This window comes from Callospermophilus lateralis, unplaced genomic scaffold (genome assembly GCF_048772815.1).
Source record: "Callospermophilus lateralis isolate mCalLat2 unplaced genomic scaffold, mCalLat2.hap1 Scaffold_160, whole genome shotgun sequence".
In the NCBI taxonomy this organism is placed as follows: Eukaryota; Metazoa; Chordata; class Mammalia; order Rodentia; family Sciuridae; genus Callospermophilus; species Callospermophilus lateralis.
Window position 1 is genome coordinate 2,435,216 of NW_027512699.1, and position 17,522 is coordinate 2,452,737.

Sequence of the window (17,522 nt, forward strand, 5' to 3'; positions counted from 1 at the left end):
ATAATAAAGGCCTTGTAGCTTTACCTAGGTGAAATCTCCATTGCAATGTTTAAAAACTCCAGTCAAAAAATAAAACTGATCAGAAAAACATTAACCTAGGTTTGTATGAGCTCAAAAAATAAAAATAGAACCTTATGATGTGGAAAAATGCAATAATAAGATAGATATTGAGAAAAGCATCCTGGTTAATCACAGTCGCAGATGTAAGAATGGCCAAGCTGGAGTTCTGGATATCAGCTGTTATGGATTTGAGTCAAATCATCTTCTTTTCGATCTGTAGAAATCGTTCTAGTTAGTCTTCTGGAATCCAAATCGGTTGCTGTTCTCCTGTGGAAAAACAAACAGAACCCCCGACTCCAGAAAATCACTGGGTAAGGATCTTTCCATTGTCCTGTTAGAATATCTTTCCAAAGTACTTTAGTCTTATGTACATTTTTTGGATACATATGTCCTTCCGCAGCACTAAGTCCTGATGAATCCAAATTTAAAAAGTTTAGAGTAAAAAGGGTTATTTTAAGTTTATCTTTGGGGGATATATACCCCTTTCCAATTTATAAGATTAACTAGGCTTCGAATGACGCAATCTTTCCTCCGTCATGAAGGCATCTTAACCACCTTCAAATTAACCTTTTAAAGCCTTTTAATTATCATCTATACTGTACTTTTAAATGTACTTTTTCACCACCTATAGCTTCACTCTTTTAAACGAGGCTTAGACTCTGTTTAAATCACTTAATATTAGTTTACATGGCTGCCCTTCAACCAAAGGCCTTTTTTACTCCATTAAGAAGCTTTGTCTCAATCTGCCATGTACAAATACCTTTTTTTTCCTTTCTCAAGCTTTTAAAGTAAGTTTAGTTTCCTCAAAATCTTTTTAAATGGCATTTTACAACTTTTTACTTTACCACACAGAGATTATCTCATCTAGAAACATTTCTTTTTTTTAACCTTTATATTAAAATATATTTTCACATCTTGAATCTTTTTATATCTCTTTTTTAACCATTAACCCTTTTTATAAATTCACATTCTGAAATAACCCTTATAAAATTTGTGATTTAGACAAATTACTCCACTTTAATAAGATGAAATACTTTCATGTTTTTTATGGTACTATAATACCATAATTGAAACCCAACTGAAACTTCTTATACTCTTTGTATGTAAATTACACCTGATATAATCTTAACACTTAGTAACCTTGTTTCAGCAAAGACATAGACCAAAGCAATATTAAACTTTTTTCCATTCACCAATTTATGAAAACACACATAATGATTAATATATTACCTTATGGAACTTAATAAGTAAAGAGTACTTGATTTCATATTTAGTGGTTGATATTTTAACACTTTAGTTTTGTAAATTAATTAGAACTTTGTAGAAACCAAGATCTTAGACAAATGTAGTAAACAGAACTAGCCATCTCTTTCTTGTTGAAGAAAAATCCTTCTACAGGATACCATGATGGTATTTTATCAACATATGTGCTAATTATTCTTGGTCTTACTGGGGTGCCTCCTTTCTCTAACAATTTCTCTTCCTTGGGGGTGAACAACTTCAAACTTTGAGTCAACCATTTTCCCCATTTTGCCTGAGAAAGTTCTAGGAACAGGCAACTTGAAATAAAAACAAAATATATCAAAAAAAAAACACATTGCTTTTTGAAATGCTCACCCATTCTTTCGCTCTTCCTCAGGGGCGAGCAATTTCACTTACCTTCTTTTCAGATGTTCCCCCGTACGAGCCACCAAATGCCGCAGTCCCTGGCTGGGCACAAATCACGAGTCTCCACACAGCTTGTAGATTCAAACAGCAATTCTTTATTCCCGATCTCACACCGGCCGTCTACAAACACCTTCTGGGGGAATCCACGTTCTCTGCCCAAATCCACTTCCAAATCCACTACTCTGCCCAAATCCACTCCGCATGGGCTTCTGTCTCCCAAAATATACTGTCTGACCCTAAGCACTCAAGAGGAACTCAGCAGCAGGATACGCCCTATTCTAAAGGGGGAACACCCTAATCTCCTATTATGCTAAACTGCCCTATTCTAAAGGGGAACACCCAAATCTCCTATTATGCTAAACCGCCCTATTCTAAAGGGGGAACACCCTAAACACGGATCCTGCCCTGGTCCTTGAGCAAGGTCACCTTTCAGAAGTCCTTTCACTAGACAGCATGGGAGTAAGCTGGCAAGGAATTTGTCATACCTACTTGGCTGATGGCTCCCAGCACATCAGATCCAAATTCACCTTGCATGTTAGCACCTGAAGCAAAAATGTCATTAAAAATTATTGAAGCATATATGGAAAATATGCATTTAAATAGAATTGATATAAGTTTGCCTTTATTATTTCTTGTAATACCAACAAAAAATATTCCTACAGGAGTATTTTGGCAAGAAGGTCCATTATTGTGGACACATTTATTTTATTCTCCTAACACTAGTCTTACTAGTTATCCTGAGACTGTAGGACAATTAATACGCAAAGGAATAAAAGCAGCAAATTACTCCCCAAAAAATTATTACTCCTTATACTATGGATCAAATTGATGAGTTAGCTAATGAGTTAAATACTTGGGCATTAATCAGTGTAAATCTAATGTCTCATTTGATAATCACTTACCATCTAATCCTTTGTTGTCTTTTTGGTCTTCATATCCTGTAGTTTTTCCAAAAATGACAAGAAAACCATCTATCATGAATGCTCCAAATATATTCACTGATGGGACAAGTAATGGTACAGCAGCAGTAGTTACCCCTGATCAAAGTTTTACATTTTTAGTAACAATCAGCTCAAAATGTAGAGCCTAATGCAGTATTACAAGCTTTTGTGATGTTTAACGATTCTGTATTTAATTTATTTTTTGATATTCAGTATATTGTTAATGCTATAGTATCTCTTGAAGATGCTGGTAGGATCTCCCCTTCCTCTACTATTTTCTCTTTTTTTCCACTATACAAAGCCTAATCTGGGACAGAAAAGATCCATTTTTTATAGGGCATGTCAGGGCACATACAGGATTGCCTGGAGCCCTTAATTTGGGCAATGATTTAGCAGATAAAACTACGCATGACATACATATTTTCTCTACAATAGAAGAAGTTATAAATTTTCATAAAAAGTTCCATGTCAATGCTAATACTTTACAAATGGATTTTAAAATATCTAAGGAACAAGGTAGACAAATAATAAAACTATGTCAAAATTGTGTGACCTTTTTATCACAAGTTAATCTTGGAGTCAATCCTATAGGACTGAGCTCATCAAACTATTAAAATGTGCTTACTAAAGCAAAAAGAGGTAATTGGAAAGGGGTATGTATACCCCAAAGATAAACTTAAAATAACCCTTTTTACTCTAAACTTTTAAAATTTGGATTCATCAGGGCTTAGTGCTGCAGAAAGACATATGTATCCCAAAAATGTACATAAGCCTAAGGTACTTTGGAAGGATATTTTAACAGGACAATGGAAAGGTCCTGACCCAGTGATAGTCTGGAGTCGGGGTTCTGTTTGTGTGTTTCCACAGGGAGAACAGCAGCCAATTTGGGTTCCAGAGAGACTAACTAAAGTGATTTCTATAGACCAAAAAAGCAGATGATTTGACTCAAATACATAACAGTTGGTATTCAGAGCTCCAGCTTTGCTACTCTTACATCTGAAACAGTGTTTCTCCAACACCTGGAGGCTAATGAATAATGAACACCATTAAAGCCTATTTCAAACGTAAAAACCCTTGGGGTTTGCTTGTGGGAATACCTTCAGACCCAAAATGCAAGTTACAGAAAAAAGGATTGGATATTAAAAAAAGGCTCAAACCCAGTTGGTAACCAGGATGTCTTTTTCAATATCTATTTTATTATTGCCCTTTCTCACATCATAAAGTTCTATTTTATTTTTTGAGGTCATACAGACCTAGATTAATGTTTTTCTGATCAGTTCTATTTTTTGAGTGTGGAGTTTTTAAACATTGCAGTGGAAATTTCACCTGTGTAAAGCTACAAGGCCTTTACTATTGCTTTATGTGTTGTATGTTATGTGTACACACTTGTGTTTTGTGTTGTATGTCTGTATGTGCATACGTCCATATATCATATATGAGGAACGCTCATGAATAAATGGATCCAAATATTTTTATTATTCACGTGATTTAAATGGTTTAATTTAAATTGGGTAAACAGCTGTTGAGGATTGTTTTAATATGTGAACAAATAAGGAGGTTAACAGATCTGTTTGTTTACTTTCACCTTTCCATTTCATTATATCTAAATCTATTCAGGATACTAAATTGTTTAGAAAATTGCTTTCTTTTAGTGCCTGCTGGAATATTACATATTTTTTAGCCATCATTGCCAGTATTCTTATATTCATTCCAGTGCCACTGAAGACAAAGATAAAACCAAACTACACCTTCTGCAATAGCTATCACAACAAACTGTATAAACTGATGGATCAATGAATAATGTAACTGAACAAGTGATGCTCAATCAAGGAGTTAATTTACTTTGGGAGGAAATGAACATATTAATAGATTCCTCTGCTTTGAACTGCTTGCAGAACTTTCCTGTACTATGTATCACTTGTACACATTGTGAACTATCTGTTGGTGCAGCAAATTGTGGTAGTGCTGTAGTATCTTTGATGATGGTGTCACCGGTGGTACAATTCTTCCAAAAAGAGCTGTCATTTGGCTTGGTGTCATGGCATTTTGCATCCTCTTCCCTTCTGCTGCCACCAAGGCCAAATTTGGGGGCCAACAGAGGTGAGGCAAAGAACCTCACACCCCCACTGGTGCAAAGGCCTATCCACAAGTACGGCTGTATGCTGGACCAGTAGTCAGTGACAGATAAGATCCAATTGCAGTGGTACAAACCTAAGACAGCAGGCTGACACCTTGAGGTCAGCTCATCTGATGACAGGTAATAACCATATATAGTATTGGACAACCTAACAGACACAGTCCCTAAGCCACATTGCTTGTTGTTTTATTAAACAGAAGAGGGGAGATGTTGAGAGCCATCGCTGGTCAGAATGACGGTTGGCATTTGCCAGAGGGAATTTTTGAAAGGTGAAGCCAGAGAACAATTGAGATGATGATTTGAGTTAAGCTATATATAATTGCTGTGATGCTGGATTGATTGTATTGTATATTTGACCTTTACTTTCGGGCAATGGGGCGGCTCTTGCTGCCTCGGGCGCCCGCTACTTTGAAGTTCTCGTGGAGATTCCCGGAGATTTCCCATGGGTTGGGAAGTGCTGGGGGAGGGATTTCCGGTTTGGGGGGGTTGCTGGAAGGGCCACATGGGTGGCGTTGGTGGAAAAGCACATGTGCAGTGCCGGTGAGAGTTGAAATAAAGTAGTTGCTGTTTGAACCTACAAGACTTTATGGCGGCTCAGTTATTCGTGCCCAGGCAAACTGCACAGTAAAGTACTATTATTCTCATTTTACAAATGAGGTAACTGAGGCCTAGAATCAGCTGCCATTTTTCACAGCTAGAGAGGTGCAGAAGCAGGATTTGAACCCAAGCAGATTCGACAGCCCATGCTCTTAGCACTATACCACCCATCCTCTCAGTAAAGGTGTTCCAGTATACTGTTAGACAACGAGTGACCCAGCCCTCACAAAGCTTCCAGTCTAAAGATCCATATAGGATGATGCTGAGTAGACTAGGCCAGGTGTTGACCCTCAATAAAAGCAAAGAGGTTGAGCCTACTGGTTATAACCTCATACCTCCATGGTACATCCCAGAAGTCTTCTGTGGACACTTGCTGGCCTCACAGCCCTTTGGAGAGTAGCTATTGCCTATGGAACCAAGTATGCCCACCCAAAGACCCTGTGAGGAAACTGTGATGTCTTCATTTTCTGTATAAGCAAGCTTAAGACTCACCCAAATTCACACAGCTAATAAAGGATTTTGAAACAAGATCTATGGTTTCTGATTCTAAACCCTATCCTCAAATGAGTGAGATCATGAATAATTATAAATAAAAAATGTATATTTTAAAAAAAACACCTCAAATCCTATCCTTTTTTCCCTGTCCTTTAACTTCTCTCTTAGGAGAGAGGTTTCAGGAGCCTATCTATAGGAAAAAATACACCACTACCCTTCAGGGAGCCACTGAGCATTCTGGGATTGACACCAAGTCAGAAAAAAATACTCATTTTTAATCTAACCCACCCTCTCCCCCAGAAAAAGAATGCAGCTGGATCACCTCCTACAAACCATGGTCTGGTTTTGTTCTCCTTGAGTGACATATGCTAGATCTCTTAACATGCCGCCCCCAGAACTGCTCTGACCAATAAGAAATATGCTTTTTTAATATACACTTTGTTGCCCAATGTGGTAACTCACTAATCACATTTATCTAAAGAGCACTTGAAATGAAGCTAGTCCAGACTGAGATGTGCTCTAAGTATAAAATCCATGCCAGATTTCAAAACTTTGTATGCAAAAAAAATGGAAAGCTCTCCCATGATTTTTTTTTCTGGTGTTGCCAGAGATTACACCCAGCTGTTGGGCATGATAAGCATACATTCTACCACCCAGCAATATTTCTATAATGATTAATTGTTGAAATGACAATATTTTAAATCTATTAGATTAAATAAAGTATATCAGTGAAAATAATTTTACCTGTTGAATTTTGTTTTTATAATAAGGCCTGTAGAAAATTTAAACTTTAAATGGCTCACTTTCATGGATCATGATACATTTTTTTCAAATTCTTTTTTTAAAATTTATTCTAATTTGTTATATATGACAGCAGAATGAATTACAAATCATAATACACATAGAGCACAATTTTAATATCTCTGGTTGTACACTAAGTAGAGTCACACCATTCATGTCTTCATACATGTACTTAGGATAATGATATCCATCTCATTCCACCATGTTTTCTACCCCCATGTCCCCTCCTTTCCCCTCCCACCTCTTTGCCTTATCTAGAGTTTGTCTAATTCTCCCATGCTCCCCTCTACAAGCCCATTGTGAATCAGCATGCTTATGTTAGACAAAACATTCAGTATTTGGCTTTTTGGAATTGGCTCACTTCACTTAGCATTATATTCTCTACCTCCATCCATTTGCATGCAAATGCCATGACTTAATTCTCTTTTAATGCTGAATAATATTCCACTGTGTATATACACCACATTTTCTTTATCCAATCATCTACTGAAGGGCATTTAGGTTGGTTCCACAGTTTACATATTGTGAATTCACAATACATTTCTATTGGGCAGCACTTCTGTAAACAATCAATAAATACCTTGATGCTGCACTAGTTGGTGAATCTGCTAACAGAACTATAAAAATTAATCGATAGCAAGACGACGTGGCAGGGAGAAAAGTTTTTTGGTAAGCTGCAAGGGGAGAATGTTGGTGAAAACACTCCATAGGAAATAGGGGAGGGTAGCATACACTGGCCAAGGCTCTTCCACCATGAAGAATTTCAGGGAGGTAGGTGGAGAGCTTTAAGACTGATGAATGCAGGTGGTCTTAGAGAGAACAAGCCCCATCTTTATGCTATCTGTAGAGACAGTGAACATCCACAAGAGCTCACAAGTCCTGTTTAGAAGTCTGTACTCAGAATGCGTAGACTGTATCTCTGTTTGTCACACTGAGCTCCGTTGTTAGGTCCTGGCCTTTGATGGCATATCATTGATCCTTTTGTTCCACAGGAGGATGCAGACGTGGAATGGAAATTTGCCCGAGCAAAACTCTGAAAGAACTCTACCTGCTCCTTTTAATCTAGTGCCAAATACTAAATCATTTTATTATCTCATGATGAAAATCAAGATGTGCCTCATAAAACTCTGCAAATCTAAGGCCAAAAGCTGTGAAAATGACCTTGAAATGGGCATGCTGAATTCCAAATTCAGGGTAGGTAGTATCTGGTTTATGAGGCTAGAAAAAGCATCAGGTGGGGGAGGGAATTGTGTATCTTCAATTTGGATAGTGGCCCCTTACGCAAGGGAAGCCTGGAGCTGTGAGGGGCTAGTGTCTTTTAGAATCTACTGGACACATCCACAAAGGCCCAACTCATCAGAGGCTACCTGCAGTACTGTCCCTCCTCCCTTGGAGAGTGCTCTGCTGGGGACCTAGCACACTGCCTGCTGCCTGCAGCCTGGCTGAGCCATGACCCCAGTGACCAGGGACTCTTCAGTGGATTGGAAATGGAATAGCTTTCCCCAGAAAGTATCTAAAGAATGGTCTCTGGGCAAGTTTCCCTACCCACTCTCCCCTCCTGTAGATTCTCAATGACCATTATCAGAAGCTCTGAGGAATCCTTGAGAAAAGATACCCACATAACTTTAACTTAGAGCTTCCCAAATCTGGTTGACCAGACAACATTCTTTAACCCTTGTGAACATCCCACAGAACTAAATTTCCCATGGCTCTATAAAGCCAAGCAGCAGGTACAAAACGGCTTCCAGAAAGTTTCTATAGAGTCACCCCATATGTGGATATTGTTCATTCAAATCCTGCCATAAGTGTATATATGTTTGTTTGTTTTTTTTCCCCAGAAGACTCGGGACCAGGCTGGCATGAGGAATTCTGAAAACCTGACAGCAAATAGGACTTTCAGCAAGCCCACCAGATACCAGGTAACCACCCTTTTCCTAAGCATGGGCAGGAGCAGACACCACAAAGACACAGATTTAGTCACATGGCTATGTCATGCCCTCAGAGCACAGCTCCCTACCTTCCTTCCTTTACTGATCAAATATTTATTGAGTGCCTGCTACATGCCAGGTACTGTGCTGCTTACTGAGAGTACAGATGTGGTTCATAACTTACAGCACCTCCAGGCTGGCTAGTGACAGGAGAGACAATTAATGAATAAACACACAGATAAGGATATGCCATCAAATTGGCTAAAGAGCCTAGAGGAAAACAATAGGGTTTAAAATAGAGAAAACTAGGGAAAACCTAATTGAAAGGGCATCTTCAAGTAGAGGACTCTTGGCCAAGACCTCATGGATAAGAAAAGGGCAGCCATGGAGGACTTCCAGGCAGAGGCAGAGCATTTGTAGAGATCCATTGGAGAAGCTTGATAGGTCCTTAGTGGCTGGAAGAGAGAGCAGAGGGAGATGAGGGCAGTGGAAAGGCAGCATCTGGCCACTATGGATGCAGAGTGTATTATAGTAATCTAAGAAGGTCCGAGGGGCAGGACGGGAATTTTGCTGGGAGAAGCGATGATAAAATCATATTTATGCTTTAATGAAAAGACACAGGAGATCAGTGAAGAGAATTTGACAGTCGTTTGGGCATAAGGGATGTGAGCAGGACAGTGGAGAAAAGCAGACAGGATAAGTGTACATTCTGGACAACCAACCAAGAACTGATGCTGGGGTGGACATGCTGGAGCACCCAGCATGACTCCCAGGTATGGTTCTTAAGCAACAAGATAGATATTGTTGTCTTCAGTGGGCACCTGCCCTTAGACTGCCAGCTAGCCCAGTATGTTAGAAAAATTGGAGAAAAAAAAACCCTCTGAGCTTGTAATTCTTACATTACTTCTAGAAAAGAATGCTAAATCTCTGTATTCATTTGAACCAGCTCATGAGCTAGTGATGAATGCTAACTACAGGTACTAGATTATAAAAGTTCAGGCCATTCTTTTCCTACCTCCCACTTCTCCTCCATCAGGAGTTTCATCCAAACTGATCATTTCTTGTCAGATGTGAATTTAAAGGTGTCCTGAGCATTCCTTTAGGCTGAAGTGACATGTCCCTGGTGCCACCTTCCCACAGGGAGCAATTACAGACTTAGCATCTTCCAGACACAGGTATCTAATTAAATCTTTCCATCCATATTTCAGAAGCCAGCTGTGCAGTGAGGAGGATTTAATTGTACAATTAAGAAACAGTTTATCCCTCAAAGCACTTATAGTTTTATCAAATGACATGGACTGTGGCCACAGAATTGCAGAACAAGAGAGTGTACATCTGGTTCACAGTAGACCTCCTGCCATCCAGAGAGTGACTGTCCATAAATGACATCAAATATCAAGGAAAAATAGAAGGGAGAAGAGGAGATAGGAGGAGGAGGGAGAAGAAAAGAGAGGTAAGGAAAGGGTATAGCATAATGTTGACCCTGGGTCAAGCTCACCCCTGATGCTATGCTTCCTACTGGATCTTTCTTAAACCCTGTGATCTGTTCCAGACGACCTTTCAGTTCACCACCAAATAAACTCCATTTTTTCTTAAGCTAATTTGAATTGGTTTTCTGTTACTTACCTCCTCAGACTCCTGATGAACACAGATGTGATTCTGGGGCTTCTTTTCCTCACCCTTTCCTTGGGTCTGGTCTTCAGCTTCTGTGATTAGAAGTGTCAAGGCCAAAATCTGCCAGGACTGTTAGTCTTGAGATGCAGTGAGATTCTGGACAATGAGGAGGTCCAGGTTAAACTGCTTAAGAGAGAATAACCAAGGCATGGGGCCTGGCAGGACTGCTATAGGACCCAGGGACAACAGCCCCTCCATACCTGGGAGAAGAGTCTTCCTACTCTGCCCAGGCTACAGCTTTGGAAAGATCCAGAACTAGCACATTGGGCATTCCTGTGAGGTATCTCTCCACCGCTATGGAGGCAGCAGATAAGAATGTGGCCAACAAGAATACAAAGGAAAGGTGGGACAAGGATGCTGGCATGGTGACCACAGTTATTGTGCTTATTGGTGAGGGTGAACCCTCAGAGACTTCAGAAATAGCCAGTAAACACTTCGAGAATAACCAATTTCTAGCCGGTGAGGTTGCTGCTATAAATAGGAAATACATAGCTTTATTTCTTAGGTTCAGTTTGGCGATGTGGAACTATTTCAGTTACATAAATGCAACCTAATATTGGATTTCTGGGAACTTCTCCTGCTTTCCATGAGCATGGATCATTGGGAGCAGCATGAATCCCAACAGCTATACCACTGACTTAGATGCTAGGGGGAGAGCAGAGACCACCCCAGACCTGAGAAAGAAAGGAAATGGCTTTTTGGATCATTTTAATGATAGACAAAATACAACTCCAGGATTTTATGCTCTGCTCAAATCAACCACACAAAGGACACTGCAGCAAGGAAGAGCCCCTGGTGCCTTCCCAATCCACAGAACTAACCTCAATGCCCCTGAATCCTTGCCAGCCCTGTGGAAGGGGAGCATGCTGTCTCTCTGACACCAGGCTGTTTTTTTTCAGATGCAGCTTCACATAAAGCTGTTCACAGAATTCTCATTGTTGGTGACATGAGCATGAGGAGAATGCATATTCTGTGCTTCAGCAAAGATTATAGAGTGTCATCTCATGACCCTGCTCCTTCTGAAATCCACAGGATTTTCTGTGCCCTAGGCCCCCTGAACCTCTTAGTCTCCAAGCCTGAGTTCAGAGGCAAGTGACTTCCCTTGTGCTAAGAATGCAGTGTGAGGATGCTACAGATAAGTATTCTAGTCACTCTGTAGATTCTCAGTGTTTTTCCCAAAGGGTAGAAATACCATTTTCCTGATTCTTAAAGACCTTTGATCTGCCCTCCCCTGCAAACATATGATATGGAAAATTCAGCTTGAGGCAAAACATAGGGATACTTTCTGAAAAAGGGAGCTAACAGCTTAACCCAGACATGTGAAGAAACCAAGGGAATTATTGTTCTGCACCCAGCCTGAAAGCCATAGGTCAACTCTCAGAGACTGAAAATGTTCCCCAAGCCCATGGAATGTAGCTGACTACCTCTGGTCTCTGCTGCGTGGGCAGAAATAAGGAGGTGGAGTTGGAGGTGAGAATAGGACTGGGCCCAAGCCTCCAACACAGAGGCACAAAAAAAGAGGAGGAGGGGGAAAGTGGGCCCATAAGTGTTCCCACATAAGCCCACTTGGATGCCACCTGAGGACATATATAGCAGAAGTCAATGGCTTCGCCTTCTTGATGGGCAGAGACTCCTGTAGGACTCACTATAATGCACACCAGAAAACCCTGAGCAAAAGGCAGAATCATGTGAGGATGCTCTATGGAAAAGAGAAAATCGCACAGAATCTGAACATGGCCCAGACCTTGATGTCTCCTCCTTATGAGCTATGGTTACCCACAGGAACAAACCACTACTAGTGCAGAGTAGGGAAGTCTGGACTTGGGTGGCCTCTCTGTGTCACACCATAGGCCTCTAAGTTCAGGATTGGTGGGGCCAGTACACTGGTCCCAGTTAAAAGAGATTCGCTCTCTGGGAGCAGATGCTCTATGTGCCCAGCATGACCACCATTCTGTTCTGTGAAGAGCTGGCATGATTTTACAAGAAAGGAAAATACAGTTGTGCTGAACTATTGCATCTGTGGCCCCAGTGAGAGATGATACATGCACTGTGCACTTCCTCCTGCATGGCCACTAAGCATGGTCATGGGACTTGCTTTAATTTATTGGGCATTAGCAAATATAGCACAAGCATTGGCTTCATAAATACATGCCCACTGGATCATGTTCTACAGCATGCCACCTGCCATGTTGTAATGGAGTTCAACTACACTACTGAATGTGCAGAGGCATATGGAGAGAAACCTCAGAGGACCAGAGGCCTCACATACTTTCCAGCCTCATTGAGCCTCCAGTTTAGAGCAGCCACAAGAGTGATTCAGCTATGTGGAACAGAAGAGCTGCCCAGCTGGGCCTTTCCAACTACAGAACCATGAGAAATAGTAGTGCTGTTACTTCAGACCCCTTAGTTTTGTGGTAATAGGCTACCCCATAATAGATAACTAAAACACAGGGGCTTAAGATGGTTCAGGAACTTTTCACATCATACTCAGTCCATTTATAGGAGAGAATTTCTTACCCATGCATTCCCCCAAAATGATCTACTCCTGAATCCTCAGGCCTGATGCCTCAACCAATAATATCTAACAAATGCAAGTGAGCAGGTGTTAATGAAACTGCATTCAGGGTTTCCACCTACCCAGGTCAGCTGTGCTCCACTTAGAAACCCTGTTTCTAGACACTAGTAGAACCTCTGCCCTGCCCTGAAAACTAGCTTCAGCCATCTTAAGGGAGGATGAACAAGCTGAATGCGACCAGTTAACCCTGGCTTCAGCTCAGTCACAGGTCACAGCACATGAAGGACAGGATGGGTTTCGGAATTCCCACTCTGAGAACCTTGCAGCCCCACTGTAGAGAACAGAATGATCCTGGGACAGAGAAGTGGATTTCTAAGAGATTTTTTTCTCCTCTGAAATATATTGAACCACATTACATTAAAATAAAATGCACCACATTTTTATTGGTGCACTATAGTTATGTATAGTGGTGGGATTCGTTGTTGTATATGCATATACACACAATATAATACCATAATTGGGTCAATATTATTCTTCAGTATTTCTCCTTTCTCTCCCTTCTTCCATCTCCCTCATCCCTTTCCTTTACTCTACTGATCTCCCTTCTATTTTCATGAGATAACCCCCACATTTCTTCTCCTCTTTTCTCTCTACAGAGAAAAAAGAAAAAAAAAAAGCTTTTTTCTTGTTGAGAGGAAAAAGAGCTTTCATATATAAGAGAAAACATATGACCATTAACATGATCCTGGTTTTGACTTGTATTGCTTAACATCATTTTCTCAAGTTCCATCCATTTTCCTGCAAATGACAAAATTTCATTTTTATGGCTGAATAAAATTCCATTATGTGTGCATACCACATTTTCTTTTTTCTTTCATCCATTGATAGACACCTATACTGGTTCCATAGTTTTACTATTGTGAATTATGCTGCTACAAATATGGCTATGCATTTATCATCATTGTATGATGACTTTAATTCTTTAGGATAAACACCATGAAAACTATAGCCTAGTCATATAGTGGTTCCATACCTAGTTTTCTAAGGAACTTCCATACTGATTTACCTGGTGGTTGTACTAATTTACAACCCCTCCAGTAATGTAAGTGTTCCTTTTTCTCCACATTCTCTCCAACTTTTATTATATTTGTATTCTTGAAGGTCGCCATTCTAACTCAAGTAAGATGAAATCTCAGTGTAGTTTTGATTTCCATTTCCCTAATTGTTAATGATGTGAAACGGTTTTTCATATATTTGTTGGCCATTTGTATTTCTTATTTTCAGAAGTGTTCATTAGGTTATTTGGAGGAGTTTTGGTGCTAAGTTTTTGGAGTTCTTTATATATTCTAGATATTAATCCTCTACAGAACAGTATCTAGCAAAGATTTTCTCCTATTCTGTAGGTTCCCTCTTCACATTCTTGTTTCCTTTTCTGTGCAGAAGCTTTTTAATAAGAGTGGGGTGGGCAAAAGAAAGGAGATGTCACAAGGAAATCAGTGGGTTACTCTCTGCTATAGTTTGTTGAATGCCTCTCAATGGCCCATGTGTTAAAGACTTGGTCTCCAGGATGGCACTATTGAGAGGTGGTAGAATCTTTAGGACAGGAGTTCTAGTGGGAGTCCTTAGGTCACTGGGGATGTGCCCTCAAAGGGGATTGTGGGATCCCAGACCCTGCCTCTTTCCCTTTTCTCCATGGCTCATAAAGTAAGTTGTTCTGCACTGCCTTCCTCCTGCCATGCTGTGCAGACTTGACACAGGCCCAAAAAACTGAGTCCAATCATTCATGAACTGGAACTTCCAAAACTGTGAGCCAAAATAAACCTTTTCTTGTATAAGTTAATCATCTCAGGTATTTTATTATAGTGACAGAAAGCTGATTAAGATATTACCCACTGGTAATTGATAACTTCCCCTTAGAAATTCCAGTCTTACAGGTATCTGGGCACTTTCACATACTTTATCTCATTTAACTGGAACAACAATTAAGGCAGAATTCATTACCTTCTTCTAATAGACACAGCTTAAGTAGAGGGGCTGGGAATATAGCTCAGTTGGTTGAGTGCTTGCCTCACATGCACAAGGCCCTGGGTTCAATCCCCAGCACTACCAAAAAAAAAAAAAAGTTTAAGTAGAACAGGGGTATCTTCCAATGGGATCCCCTAAGAACTGAAGGCTCAACTAGCCTGGGTGAAGAGTAGCAGCAAATGAACAGACTGAATTGTAGAAATGCCCTTAGGCTGAGCAAGGAGTACATAGCAGTGTCCCTAGAAGGCAGCCTGGAGAGAAGAAGCACTGGTTGATGAGTATTTCTCAAAATGGCCCTGGGACTTCCAGCTGAGGATCCCCTAGGACATACATTACTAAGATAGATCCACAGAGTGAGGTTGGGTTAAAATGCTCTCATCCGATGGCCAACTATATTTGACAATATTGCCATAGAGGTCTCCTGTAGGATGGCATGGTTTTCGGGTCACCTGACTGGTAGGTGGTAGAGATAGGACTGGACCCAAAGCCGGGTGAGAGCTCTAGCTAGCTCAAGGCAGAACTATTTAGGATTCGGGCATGCAGGAAATATAGGGAATAAAATATGAAGGCAACAGAAAAGTAAAGGAAAAGAAAAGAAATCGAGGTGGAGAGCTCACACACCCCCATCCACCTTATCCTATGCAGCATCTCCATCATCAGACAGCCTTGCTATGAAGTGAAAACTCACAGTGAAAGAGACAGTAAACACCAGAGTCCAAGGATGACTTAACTTGGATTATGTCTCCAGTTTCTTGGAGCTGAGGAAGTGTGGTAAGCCATTGTTGTAGATTGTGGCCGCCATTAGAAGATGGCGCCGGCTTCCACTGTGGCCTGTGATAAACAAATTCTTTTGTGGAGAGTTGGCACGCTATCCCTTGCCACCCTATAAGAAAGATCCACGCGGGGGCTTAAGATTGGTACGTGGGAGGCTTTATTAGGCTGTGCTTGGGCGCTCGGGGAGAGAGAGAGAGAGGAAGGTCACTAAAAGATACTTTAATCAAGGCCTGAATAAACTGCTGAAAGAAGATTCCTGAGTTGCGTCTTCCTTGCGGGCAAGGGGTCGCGACAAGTGGTGCTGAAAACCCGGGAACCAGAACTTTCAGCAGTCAGGGGTGGTGCACCAGTTAGTCCCAGGTAAGTGGGACCCGCAGGTAAAGCGGAGATCAGTCCCAGATTAATTGGGACCCGCTATCAAAGCGGAGATCAGTCCTAGATAATTGGGACCCGCGGTCAAAGCGGAGATTAGTCCTAGGTAATTGGGACCCGCTATTAAAGCGGCAGCTCCTCTGTAAAGCCAGAGAGAGCATTAAATTTTATTGCAGCTGCACTGTGTACTTTCGCTCTTACTTTTACTTTTGTTTGTTGTGTGTCTTTTGTTGTGTCATGGGTGCCATATCTTCAAGTCCGCTTCTCCTGGCCCTAGATAACCTGTTACGTTCCAAGGGCCTAAAAGTGAAACGTAGTACTTTACAGAGATTTTTACAGAAGGCAGATATTGTTGCCCCATGGTTCGCATTTTCTGGCAGCCTCAATATACCTAGCTGGGATAAGTTAGGCACAGATCTTGACTTTGCTTCTGAGCAGGGCATATTAGAGGGTGGGGTGATACCCCTTTGGAAGATGATCCGTAGTTACCTCGCAGATGGCAGATGTCAGGAAGCACTTACTAAAGGACAAGAAGTTTTAGAGCAATTACATGAAGAAAGATCAGAAATGGCAGGCAGTGAGGTATTTCAGGAGGGTGGGAGTGTGCGGAGCGAGAAACAGGGGAGGAAACAATTATCTCCGGCAGGCAGTGACGTATTTCAGGAGGATGGCAGTGTGCGGAGCGAGAAACAGGGGAGGAGGTGATTGTCTCTTGCACGGAGTGAAATGTTTCAGGAGGAAGGGAATGTGCAGAGCGAGAAACGGGGGAGGAAACGCTTGTATCCAGATCTCAGTACACTGCGCACACTCCCATGCAAAAGTGGGTCAGAAGAGGAGGAGGATGAGCAGGAGAAGCTCGGGAGACTGTCTCGGCAGCTAGGGAGTTTAACTATGGGAGAAGGGAACAAAGAAAAACAGGAGCTCAAGAAAAATGATCCTCCGGACCCGCCGCCGTACGGTGAGGGTGTTTCGAGGAGAGCTTTCCATGCCCAAGCATGGAGGGCTGTTAACGCTGAGATGGGTCTTGCTTATCCAGTTTTCCAGGATGACAATAGGGGAAGATTCCATGAGCCTTTAGATTTCAAAATTGTGAAGACCCTGGCAGAGTCTGTGCGCACTTATGGGGTGGATGCCGCCTTCACATTAACTCAGGTGGAGAGTCTGTCTAGATACTCTATGACTCCCTCTGATTGGGCCAGCCTTGTTCGGGCTTGTGTTTCTCCAGGCAAATATTTGGACTGGAGAGCCTTTGTGCTAGAGGGTGCTGTAGAGCAGGCTGCCCAAAACTATGCGGCGGGACACCCCCATTGGGACAAGGAAATGCTTTTGGGACAAGGCAGATTTGCTAATCAACAAACAGGATACCCCCCTGAGGTATATGAACAGATCAATAACATTTGTATCCGTGCATGGAAATCACTCCCAAATAGAGGAGAAGTGTCTGGCAATTTAACAAAAAATCATGCAAGGCCCCACAGAACCTTTCTCGGACTTTGTTGCTAGGATGGTGGATGCCGCAGGAAAAATCTTTGGTG

At 41.4% G+C, this 17,522-nt stretch overlaps 1 pseudogene; it reads left to right on the top strand.

Annotated features, from left to right (window-relative positions):
- The window catches only part of LOC143389367 (short transient receptor potential channel 7-like), a 103,918-nt pseudogene extending 90,765 nt beyond the window's left edge, over window positions 1-13,153 (top strand).
- The last annotated feature ends 4,369 nt before the right edge of the window (window positions 13,154-17,522 follow it).